This window comes from Eriocheir sinensis, chromosome 65 (assembly GCF_024679095.1).
Source record: "Eriocheir sinensis breed Jianghai 21 chromosome 65, ASM2467909v1, whole genome shotgun sequence".
Lineage (NCBI taxonomy): Eukaryota > Metazoa > Arthropoda > Malacostraca > Decapoda > Varunidae > Eriocheir > Eriocheir sinensis.
Genome location: NC_066573.1, coordinates 9650635 through 9663088, shown reverse-complemented (window position 1 = coordinate 9663088; position 12454 = coordinate 9650635).

Here is a 12454-nt window from a genome sequence, read left to right as displayed (position 1 = left end):
TATCAACATTTATTTTATTCTTTGACTTCTTCATGTCCAGTTTTTTTTTTTTATGAAAGACGAAAGAAAATGTTGAGGATTACGAATTCGAACGTTTCAATACATTTATCTTTTGCTGAATATTGTTTGTTAATTATACAAGCAAAATTGAGATCAAGAAAACTAAAACTCTAAAAAAAATATCACTGAGACGCTTTTCCTTGCCTCCAACTTATTTTCTTATTTTTTCTTTTCTTTTTTCCTTAATGAACAAACAATGAACACAAAGAAAAGAACGAATGAACGAGGAAAAGAAAAATGAAAGAGAGGAATGACGAATGAAGGAAAATTAAAGAAACAAGAAAAAACCGAAGCGAAATACGATCAACAAAGAAAAGTAACAAATAAAAAAAATAAAAAAAAACGAAGAGGTGAAAAACGAAACGAAGAAAATGGGAGAGAAAATTAACAAAGAGGAGAATTACCGAGGGGAGGAGAGAGACAAAGAAAACGGAGAAAGAGATAAAAGAAAGAAAACGGGAAGTCACTCCTCTCATTTCTCTATCACAACACACACACCTCCTTCCTCCCCTTCTCTTCCCCTCCCCCCTTACCTCCCTCCCATCCATCCCCTCGTCGCCCCTTCCCTAAACATTCTCTCTCTCTCTCTCTCTCTCTCTCTCTCTCTCTCTCTCTCTCTCTCTCTCCTCCCTTTTTCCCCTTCTTTCCTCCCTTCCACCTCATCCACACCCTTCGATCCACCCATCACCACTAATCCACTTCCTCCCCTCACACCCTTCACCCACCTATCCACTCCCCGACATCCTCCCCCACCTTTATCACCTCCCATTTCTCGTCACCTTCATCCCATTCCTCTCTCCACTCCCCCCTTCCTCCACCTTCCACCTTCCCCTACTCTCTCCCTCTCCGATCCTTCCACCCACCCACCTCCACCGTCACCCACCTCCACCACCACCCATCCCAGACACAAAAGAAAGTAGGTGAGTACGGGTTGGTGGGTCAGTAGGTGGGTCAGTGGGTGGGTGAGGGGGTCGTCCTACCTGGCAACACGGAGAAACTGGGTGAGTGTACCTGGTAACGAGGCTTCTAGGTAACAAAGCCAGGTAACGAGGGCACGGGGTCGGGGCCATCGGTGTGTCGAGGTAAGGTAAGGTAAGGTAAGGTAAGGTATGGTATGGTATGGTAAGGTAAGGTAAGGTAAGGTATGGTATGGTATGGTATGGTATGGTATGGTATGGTATGGTAAGGTAAGGTAAGGTAAGGTAAGGTAGGGCAAGGCAAGGTAAGATAAGGTAAGGTATAGCAAGGTAAGGTAGGGTAAGGGAGAGGGGGACAGAGGTAATGTAGGATACTCTCTCTCTCTCTCTCTCTCTCTCTCTCTCTCTCTCTCTCTCTCTCTCTCTCTCTCTCTCCAAATTTCTCTTTCGCTCGCTCGCTTTCTCGTAGTCTACTCCACCACCATCCTCCCCCGTATGCCAGTAATGGACTCGCCCTCGTGTGGCCGTGATGTCCTGGGAGCCGATGACGCTGATATCAGGACCCTCGTGGCTTCCTACCGCAAGAAACACTGAGAAACAAGGACACGAGCGAGCGCCTTATGAGTGTTGGACGGCGCTTTGCTGAGACGGGTTGTGATAGGGATGAAGGAGAGGGAAGACGGGGCAGCAAATAATAATAGTACTACCTAATAATAATAATAATAATAATAATAATAATAATAATAATAATAATAATAATAATAATAATAATAATAATGATAATAATATCTAACCTAGTGAATGTGATATGTTAACTATAATGAACTTTTTTATCCATTTTTTTTTTTTAGCTAATATTCAAGTGATTTCTCTTAAGTAAGCATATGGAGTGGTTAGCTTTTAGAAGTGAATCATGAAAACGAGGCTTCTATTTCCCCCCCGCCCCCCCCTCTCTCTCTCTCTCTCTCTCTCTCTCTCTCTCTCTCTCTCTCTAGGTGTGTAATGCAAGTTAACTTTTGCCAAGTCTTCAAGTTCCTTTAAAAACTGTGAACGTTAGACATTTATGAGGCACACGACGCTCCGACCACCTTTTCACTCCGTCTTTATACCATTGCTTGTAACGGAGGCAGAGAGGGATGAGGTGGTGGTGGTGGCGGCGGTTATCATTTACTTCTTTTCAAACTTTTTTATATTTTTTTTATGCGCGCGTGTCTGAGTGAGAGCGAGACGGAAACATCAAGCGAATGGTGGTCTTTTTTATTTACATTTCTACACTTTCTTCCTTTTCCGAGCCCGCGACAATTTATTCTCTTTGAAAATCTCTCCTAGTTACTCTTTCAATTACAAGTCTCATTTCTAAAGTTGTCGTCAAGTGGAGGTGCTGTCTTTGCTCATGTTTATTTACGCTTAACACTTTTAAAAATATCATAAACTCAAATCAAAACGCCTTTAGAAATCGTAGGAACTTCAATCTTACATATTTCGCCTCCCGCTCTGTTTTCTTTTGTTGGAACAGCGTCTGGCGAGCCTTTTCGTTCATGTTTTAGACTTATACCCTTGAGCTGCCTCCCCTGGTCTTATATAAAAATAGGAAAACCAAGAAACTCACAAAGAAATCTGAGTTATATATACCCAAAACACGAACAGCCTACCCGTCGACTTAAATCTCGAGCTCACATTGCAATTCCAAGCCAAGTGGGAAGAAGGGCTGAGTTAGGGCGCGTGCGTGGAGAAAGAAAACGGAGATCAATACGGGGAAAGCAAGAAAAGAAATGGTTGAGCACAGACATTTCGGTAACAAGTCACGCTCTCCTTACTGCCTGAAGAGAGCCGGGGAAAAAGCGACAGTAGGGTTTACGAAAGGAAGAATAGTTGACTAGCGGTGAGGACTTCAACATTACAGTAATAGACAGAACAAGCAGATAATGGAGACGGTGAATTAGACTGCAAGGGGGAAGCATGCCGGGGACATAGAAAACGGGAGGCAGCGCGCGTCGAAAGGGATACAAAAGGAGAATAACGTAGGGGACTTTCACATCGCAGAAACAAAGAGCACGGAGGAAAGACAGGGGAGGCTTAGCTATATCATGTGGGAAAAGAGAGTGAAAACGGATTGGTGCGCACGGCGGGGAGTAGAAAGTGAGTGGAGAAGCATTAGGTATTAAAATCAACACATATACCGTTACGTGGATCCCTTATGCATACTGGTCACAGGAAGAAGAAATACCAGGTAAGTCAGCGTAAGGGCAGGTGAGCTAAGGTGAGTGCGGCCAAGGTAACAAGAGAGGAAATAGCGGTACAGACCAAGGAGGGTGAGGACGTTCGCATCTCGGTAACAAGGAGAAAGTGGGTGAGCGAGCCTAGTAACGCGCGCCGTAGGAGAGCAGAGCAGGCCAACGGGTCATGGGGCCGGCGAGGGCGACAAAAGAAGGTTACGGGAAACTGGGAGACTGGACTACTTTCTAAAGATACATTCCCCCCACTTTCACTCTTCCTCCGCCTTCTCCTCCCCCTCCTCCCTTTCTCTCCTCCTCCTCATATTCCTCCCTTCTTTCTCCTCCTCCTCATACTAATACTCATGGTAATATTGCTACTATTGCTAAATACTGACAAATTCTTCTATTTCCTATATATACTTCTCATTCTTGTATTTTATTTGTTTCCTCTCCTCCTCCTCCTTTTTCTCACATGTCTGCTATACTCCCTGCCTCCCTCCTACGTCTTCTCCTCCTCCTCCTCTTTCTCCTCACATCGCTTATCTTCCTTCACAAAGTGTTTTCCCTCGTCACACACACACACACACACACACTTCATCAGAAAGCACCACATAAACGTATACATGAAAGCCTCACTGATCCATTATCATACAAACACAACCTATCGACAAGCAATACACGACCTACCGATGTATGCAAATCAAACAGCAATGAAAACCCAACTAGATGAACAAACATATTTTTTCCTTCACGTGACCCCGTTAAGTCCTTTTACTATCCGAGATGTCCTTAAATAAACACTCCTTTGATCCAACAGTAAGAAACATTAGTCCCCTTGATAAGCGCTCGTCAGGAACACGTGGCGTCCGCTGGAGGTGTAAACAGAGGCGAGTCCATTGTGACACGCCGGGGGAGGACGACTTTCTAGAGCGAGTAAGAGAACGCCGCTTTGTTCTCAACCTTCCTTTTGATCAGAAGAAAACAGGCTTTGTTGACCAAGACCAGAGGACGAATGATATGTGTGTGTGTGTGTGTGTGTGTGTGTGTGTGTGTGTGTGAGAGAGAGAGAGAGAGAGAGAGAGAGAGAGAGAGAGAGAGAGAGAGAGAGAGAGAGAGAGAGAGAGAGAGAGAGAGAGAGAGAGAGAGAGAGAGAGAGAGTTAAGAGAAAGCCCAAACCGCACGGAGAAACACTGAGAAATCGAGAAAGAAAGCAGTGAAAAGCAAGCTCGGCCTACATGTCTACTTCGGGCGTCCAGGAGAGTTCGTCATGTCACCAATACTCGGCCCACATCTCCGCCGCTTCCTCGTCCGCTGCATCCACTGTCTCACTTTCCTCGCTTTCCTCGCTCCAGATGACCTCGCTGCGCCGGTAAGAACGAGGGCGGGGGAGAAAACCGAACCGAACTCCTCCTTCTCCTTCTTCGGCTCTTTCTCTTTTCCTAACGGGGGCTCTCCGGCTCTACTTTTCCCGGCCTCTTGTTTACTCTCTCGCGTGCTCGGCTTTTCCAGGACCTTCGCCGCGACCTTGAGCTGGCTAGTGGAAATCTCCCTTCTCCTGGCTTTCTTTCCAACGGCGTCTGTGTCCCTTTCTCCTGCTCTCTCTTTCTCTCTCCTTGCGTCTCTCTCACTCTTAAGGTTTCTCCTCTCTCTAGACTCACTTTCTCTTCCCCTCTCTCGTGAGTCTTTTCCTTTCACCTGACCTTGGGGAGGAAGGGAGGGTGGGGGGAAGAGAGAGAGAGAGAGAGAGAGAGAGAGAGAGAGAGAGAGAGAGAGAGAGAGAGAGAGAGAGAGAGAGAGAGAGAGAGAGAGAGAGAGAGAATCTAACGTTATCGCTATCCTCGTAAACAATATACAGCGATAGAGAGGTAGATAGATGGGTGAATAGATATAGATAGACAGACAGAAAGATAGAGATGGATAGAGAGTATCTTCCACCACATCTGTCTGCCACCTTAGAATATAAAAAAAACTATATATCGCGTGGCATTCTGTATTCCTCTCAACCCGGAGAAGAGAGATTCCACTTCCCGGTAAGGTGCGGACAGGTGAGACGGATCTTGCCTCACACCCCGCTGGTCGCGTTCACTCAGGCACGACAAGAATTGGAGAAGCTCAATTTGTTACGGGGAAAAATGCGCCCGGGTTGTCTGAGTGGCGGAAGAAGCACCTCAAACCGTGAATGGCCTGTCTGAGCGCTTCACAATCGACATGCAAATCTGAGGAATATGTCACCCGCTTCTTTTTAACTGTAAGTGGGCGGGATATAGACGGAAAGAGTTTTACATACAGATTTGTAAGACAGGTAACAACAACAACAATATAATGACTCAGTAGATATGTCAAATGCAAGCTGTACGTCCACGATTAGATAAATTCATGGATAGTGATGTTAGGTGGGGTTAGGTTCATAGGAGCTGCCTTGTATAGGTCTAGTGGCCTCTTGCAGACTCCTTACGTTCTTATGTTCTTATGTTCATACTGAGAATGGGCGAGAATTAGCCAGGATGGACTAACCTAACAGGAAATTATGTGTGTATTTAAATGATTTTCACGCTGATAGAAGTACTGGAGTAGAGGTTTACTTTCCACGCTCATTCTGCATGCAAATTTGTAATGCAGGTAACAACAACAATAAAAACAATTAAAAAGTGTCGACCGCTTCTTTGTCACACTGAGAATGGGCGAAAATTAGACGGGATGGACTCAGATAACACGAAATGACATATACATTAAACCATTTTCATAGTAAGTGATGTACTGTACTCTGCATGCAAATTTGTAATGCAGGTAACAATAAAAAAAGGAAGTGTCGACCGTCTCTTTATCAAACCGAGAAAATGGGCGAAAATTATGCAGGGTAGACTCAGCTAACATGAAATCACGCGTGTATTAAGCCTGTTTTCATAGTAAGTGATGTACCAGAGGAGAGCTACCTTCCCCGCTCGCTCTGCACTTTCCACTTCAATTATCCGCTGCCATACGAAAGACAGAATAAGAGATGAGGGATAATGAGAAAGGATGGACGCCGTGAGCTGTAAATGATGCATGTTGAAGACCGTTTTGAATAATTACATCCGCTCTTACGGGGGAAGATAAATTGTTGGGGTGACTGTTACCAACGAGAGAATCCATACTCTAAACGCCCTCGGCTTCCTTTGACAATTATTTGATTTCTCTTTCATTTGCCGAGTGCCACCTTCTCATCATCTGCTTGCGTGCTTCGTATACTCACAAATTCTCATCGTCCTCATAAGTCGCTGTTAAACTCACACCTTATGTTGTACCCTACGACGCATTGCCTCTATCATAAGATTATTTCCATTTACCAAAAGTAAACTCAATAAAAAAAATGCATAAGTTTGCCTAAAACAGCATACTAACCACACTGATTTGAGCAGATAATGCCATATCCTTATCGCATTTATGTCTCCCAGACGATGAGGAGTGTAACAACTAAACATGTTTGATACGGTCGTCATTCAAGTTAGCTACGCACTCTAAACTGTGACGGATCCATTGCCGCATCGTATCGAACAATCTCTGAAGGCAAGCACGAAGGCCGCTGCAGTATGTTCCCCGTTTGAGGGACGGGTGTTAAAAGTCTGTGTAGCTCTAATTAGGGTGATTTATGATACTACTGCCGTAATTTCATGACAGAGGTGATATCATACAGTATGCCAAAAGAAGTCATCCATGACGTCCGCATCAGACAAAGAAAAAAATATAAGAAACGTGCGGTTTGCAACTCAGCCCGCAAGACACACCAAACATCAATAAAGAAAAGAAACAAGCAATATGGAGGCTGATACTGATACATGCATTAAAATAAAATAATAATAATGATGATAATAATAGTAATGACAGACGGAAATGAAAATGATAATGATAAGAAGAGGAAGAAGATTATGAGTATTTCCTCTTCTGCGAGCAAAAAGAATTAACAAAAAAAAAAGTCCGAGGACCCGAAATACAGGGTCGCCAAAAAAATGTTTCTTACAACGTCGTCTGTCATATTTCTAAACACTGTGCACTTTTCGTTTGGAAGAGAATTCTGTAGTTTTGTAATCGATGACCTGAACTCCGTTTGCTCCCGCCCTCCCCAAGACAGTGCACAGAAACTCGAAATATGAACCAGATTGCCAGATTATCGTACTCAGAGTCTCGCATTTACCGACTTCTGAGACATAGCTATTGTCAAAAAACACCAATAATTAACCATTTTAACGATAACTACATTTGAAGGCAGTTATTGTGTTCCAGAAGGCAGTTTTTGGGTCGGAAACCGGCAAACATAGAAGGCTGAGTACGACAATCTGGCAATGCTGTATAATGAACGAAAGAACGAGAAAAATCATGTTGTATGCCAAGCCCGAAATATAATATGCATCTGAAAATTTCGCAATGGGTACAAACTAAGAAAATTACATGCACCGATAAAGTGAGAGGAGAAAAGATGATAAAGAAGGAAGAAGGAGGAGGAGGAAGGTTGCAGGAGAGTTTATGAGAGAACGGAAAGTGAGGTGGGAAAGAGGAAAGAGGAAACGAAGAGAGGTAATTGGAAGGAAGATGGAATATACGGGAGAAAAGAAGGATGAAATGAGCCGATCAGAAAATAAGGAAAGAAAAGAAACGAAGGAATGAGATGGAAGGAGAAAAAATGATGATAGAAAGAAAAAAAGGAGTATGGTACCAAAACAAAATCAAAGAAGGATGAGATGAGGAGATTAGAAGATGAGATAAGGAGAGAAAAGAAAGGAAAGGATGAGATGGAAGGAGAAAAATTGATGATAAAGGAAAGAAAAAAAAGAATATAGAACCAAAACAAAATCAAAGAAGGATGAGATGAGGAGATTAGAAGATGAGATAAGGAAAGATAAGACACGAAAGGATGAGATGGAAGGAGAAAAAATGATGATAAAGGAAAGAAAAAAAAGAATATAGAACCAAAACAAAATCAAATAAGGATGAGATGAGGAGATTAGAAGATGAGATAAGGAAAGATAAGAAACGAAAGGATGAGATGGAAGGAGAAAAAATGATGATAGAAGGAAAGAAAAAGAAGGGATATGGAACCAAAACATTCCAAACTTACATACACACATAAAAATAAATAAAAACTCACCGCAGCGTTAGGCAGCCGGCCATGCAACAGCGCGTAACCTAATAACAAAAGTCTCCTTACCTGAAAGAAAGAAAGAAGTTTGTAGTTTGATAAAGGAAACAAACGCAGGCAAAAAACGAAAGATATATATTACCTAAAAGAAAAAAATGCGAGATAGAGAGATAAAAAGAAAGACAGATACATAGACGGACATAAAGATAAAAAAAAATGTAGATTTAAAGAAGAAGTTTGTAATTTGATAAAGGAAACAAACAGACAAAAACGAAAGATATATAAGCTAAAGGAAAAAAAATGCGATAGAGAGATAAAAAGAAAGACAGATACATAGACAGAAATAAAGAGAAAAAATGGTAGTAGAAAGAAAGAGAAGTTTGTAATTTGATAAAGGAAACAAACAGACAAAAAACGAGAGAGAGATATTACCTAAAAGAAAAAAATGCGAGATAGAGAGATAAAAAGAAAGACAGATACATAGACAGAAATAAAGATAAAAAATGGTAGTAGAAAGAAAGAGAAGTTTGCAATTTGATAAAGGAAACAAACATAGACAAAAACGAAAGAAATATATTAGCTAAAAGAAAAAAATGCGAGATAGAGAGATAAAAAGAAAGACAGATACATAGACGGACATAAAGATAAAAAATGGTAGTAGAAAGAAAGAGAAGTTTGTAATTTGATTGAGGAAACAAACGCAGACAAAAACGAAAGATATATATTAGCTAAAAGAAAAAAAATGCGAGATAGAGAGATAAAAAGAAAGATAGATACATAGACAGACATAGAGATAAAAAAAAAAGGTAGAGAGAAAGAAATAGAAGTCTGTGATTAGACTGAGGAAACAAACACAGACAAAAAACGAAAGATATATTAGCTAAAAGAAAAAAATGCGAGATAGATAGATAAAAAGAAAGATAGATACATAGGCAGACATAGAGATAAAAAAAAAGGTAGAGAGAAAGAAATAGAAGTTTGTGATTAGATTGAGGAAAGAAACACAGACAAAAACGAAAGATATATAAGCAAAAAAGAAAAAAAATGCGATGGATAGATAAAAATAAAGAAAGCCATAGACAGACATAAAGGTAAATAGATAGTAAAGAAGAAAAAAATCTCGACGTTACAATAAGTTAACCCCGTAATTAGTTTCCTGTAAGAGTTATCCATCATTCATAATATTAAACGAAGAAGCAGAAGTATTATGCATCACTTAAGATCCACGAGGAAAACAAAACAAAAAAGTAGGATTCCACTTGATAAAACGACACAAACAATGAAGAAAAACAAAACAAATGAAAACACTCTCTCCCCTCCAATGCCAAAGTAAAAATAAATAAATAAATAAATAAATAAATAAGAAAACAAGCCTGTGCCCCTTCATTTATGTAAGAGAGCCAGAAACACTCACACACTTTTTTTTTTTTTTTTTTTTTTTAATCAAGTTTTTGTTGCTCCTTTTGGCTCGCTCCTCAGCCCGGGTCTGATTGTTGTTGGCTACATAAGAATACAACTGGTTAGGTTTCAGCTTGCCGGCATTTACCCTGGTGCGTTTGACTTTTAGTGCCTGTTTTCTTTTGGGTCATTTCATGGCCATGCATGAGTGCTGGCCTGAGCACAGGACACACTTCTGCTCCCCTGCGTCGCATTCCTGCCACGAGTGGTCTGTCTCTGCGCAGATAAGCACACCTTGTAGTCCTATGGCTTTGTGCACTCCTTTGTTGTGTGTCCTTCAATCTGGTAGCATCTGAATTAAGCACACGGTAAGTGGAATAAACTGTTCCACCTCCAGCTGGGCTGGCGTAAGGCTGAGATTTGGGACCTTCAGACTTCAGTCCCTGCCCGCATGCCGTGGCAGCCATGTCTTGTGTTCTGAACATGACTTTATACGTGTGGCCTTTCGGGAAGCGAATGACCTCCGTGACGGATGCCCAGCTCTGTATGCGTTCAATATCTTGTTTGATAAGAAGCACATCATGGTCAGCCAAGCATTGTACATTCTTGATGATAATGCACTTGCGGCATTTGACCTCTGGGGGGGTGCATAGGGTGAAGCCCGCGTCGACGAGGGCTTTGGCTGTTGTGTCCAGATATATGTGGTCAAATGACTTGTCATCTGCCACATACAAGGAGTAGACCCCATAACTCTCTTTTATGTCTGCCACCAAGATGTTCTGGTTGGCTAGGCATTCAAGGAGTTTTCTCTCTATGTCTGTTTCTTCCCTTCCCTCCTCTTCTATTCCCCACACACACACACACACCTCATCGACTGGCTGGCTCGCTCGCCGCCTCCACCACTCACGAAGTAATTGCTCTATTTAATCCTTTACAAACCCCAATTCCTCGCGCTCCACCACGCCTCTCCGTTGCCCCGCTCCTCGCACGCCTAATATTATGGATCAGCAACCCTCTCGCCCACGTATACCAGCAATTGCACGGAAGTTATGAATGAGGGGACGAAGATTGAGGAGGAGGAGGAGAAGAAGGAGGAAAGGGAAATGAGAAGGTGAGGAAAAAAAGAAAACGAAAAGAAAGCGAGGAAGGAAGGGAGAGAGATGACGAGGAGAAAAAGAGAGAATTCTGAAAATCAGGAAAGGTGCAAAGAAATGAAGAGAAGGAAAGAAGAGGAAGAAAGAAAGGGAATTTAAGATGAGAAGGTAAAGGAGAAAGAAAGATGGGAAGGAGATGAGAGAAGTAGGAAAGAACGATGCAAGAAAGTAGGAGGAGAAACGGTGATAAAGATGGAAGAAGGAAAAGGAGGAAAGGAAGGGAAAGGAAAAACGAAACAAAGAAGAAAGAAGAGAAGGAAAAAGAGAGTAGAAGAAAAAATGAAGATGAGGAGGACGAGAAAAAGCAAGAAGTATGGAAATAAGGAATGGCGCAAAAAAAAAAGGAAGGGAAAAGAAGAGTAGCAGAAGGGGATGTGAACTACGAAGGGAAAGGAGAAAGAAAAACGAGGAGGAGAGGAAAGAAGTCTGGTAACAAGGAACGATGCGATAGAGGAGGAGGGCGCAAGGTGATAAAGAAGGAAGAAGGAAGAGGAGGAACGTTGCAGGCGAGTTTATAGGAGAAAGGGAAGTGAGGTGGAAAAGAGGATAAAAGGAAGGAGAGAGAAAGGGATAATTGGAAGGGGGATGGAGTATACGGAAGCAAGGAAGGATGAAATGAGCTGATAGGGAAAAAAAAGGAAAGAAAATTAATTAAGAGATGAGGTGAAGGGAGGAAGATAGACAGGGAAAAGGGGAACAAAGAAAAGAGGGAATAATTGGAAGCAGAAAAAATACCACGAGAAAAGAGAATGTTCGAGGAAAATAAGAGGAAAAGAGAAAGATAGAGAGGGAAAAATGGAAATAGAGAAATGAGGGAATGACTGGAAGAAGGAACTGGAATAAGACAATAGAAAAATAAGGGGATGATTGGAAGAAGGAATTGTTCGACGAGAAAAGAGAATGTGAAAGGGAAAAAAGAGGAAGGGAGAAAAGATAGACAGAGAAGAAGGCAACAGAAAAATAAGGGGATGATTGGAAGAAGGAATTGTACGAGGGAAGAGACTGTGAACAGAAAATATGAACGAAGAGGAAGAGGAGGAAACATGGAGAGACGGATGGACAAAAGGAAAGAAAGGACAAAGGAGAAAGAATGGAAAGAAGCAGAAAATTTATAGAAGAGAAAATGGAAAGAGAAGAAAGGAAAGGAAGGAGTGAGGGATGGAAGAAAGAAAGAACGACAACAGGGATAAAAAAAAAGAAAAAGAAAATGAAGGAAAAGGACAAATGGATGGTCAGGAATACTTTGGAAGGTCATTTATCTGTGTGTGTGTGTGTGTGTGTGTGTGTGTGTGTGTGTGTGTGTGTGTGTGTGTGTGTGTGTGTGTGCGTAAGTGTGTGTGCGCGTGTGTGTTCATAAAAGGAGGAACACATTGCAGGATGATTCTCAGTAACTTGCGAAGGAGCACAACTGTTAGTGAGTGAGTGCTCTCTCTCTCTCTCTCTCTCTCTCTCTCTCTCTTCTTTCTTTTTCTTTCCCTTTCTTTCTTTCTTTCTTTTACTTTCGTTTTTTTTCTTTCTATCTTTCAATCTATCTATCTTTCAATCTCTCTCTCTCTCTCTCTCAACTCTTTTCTTCAGACTTTAATAATAATATAG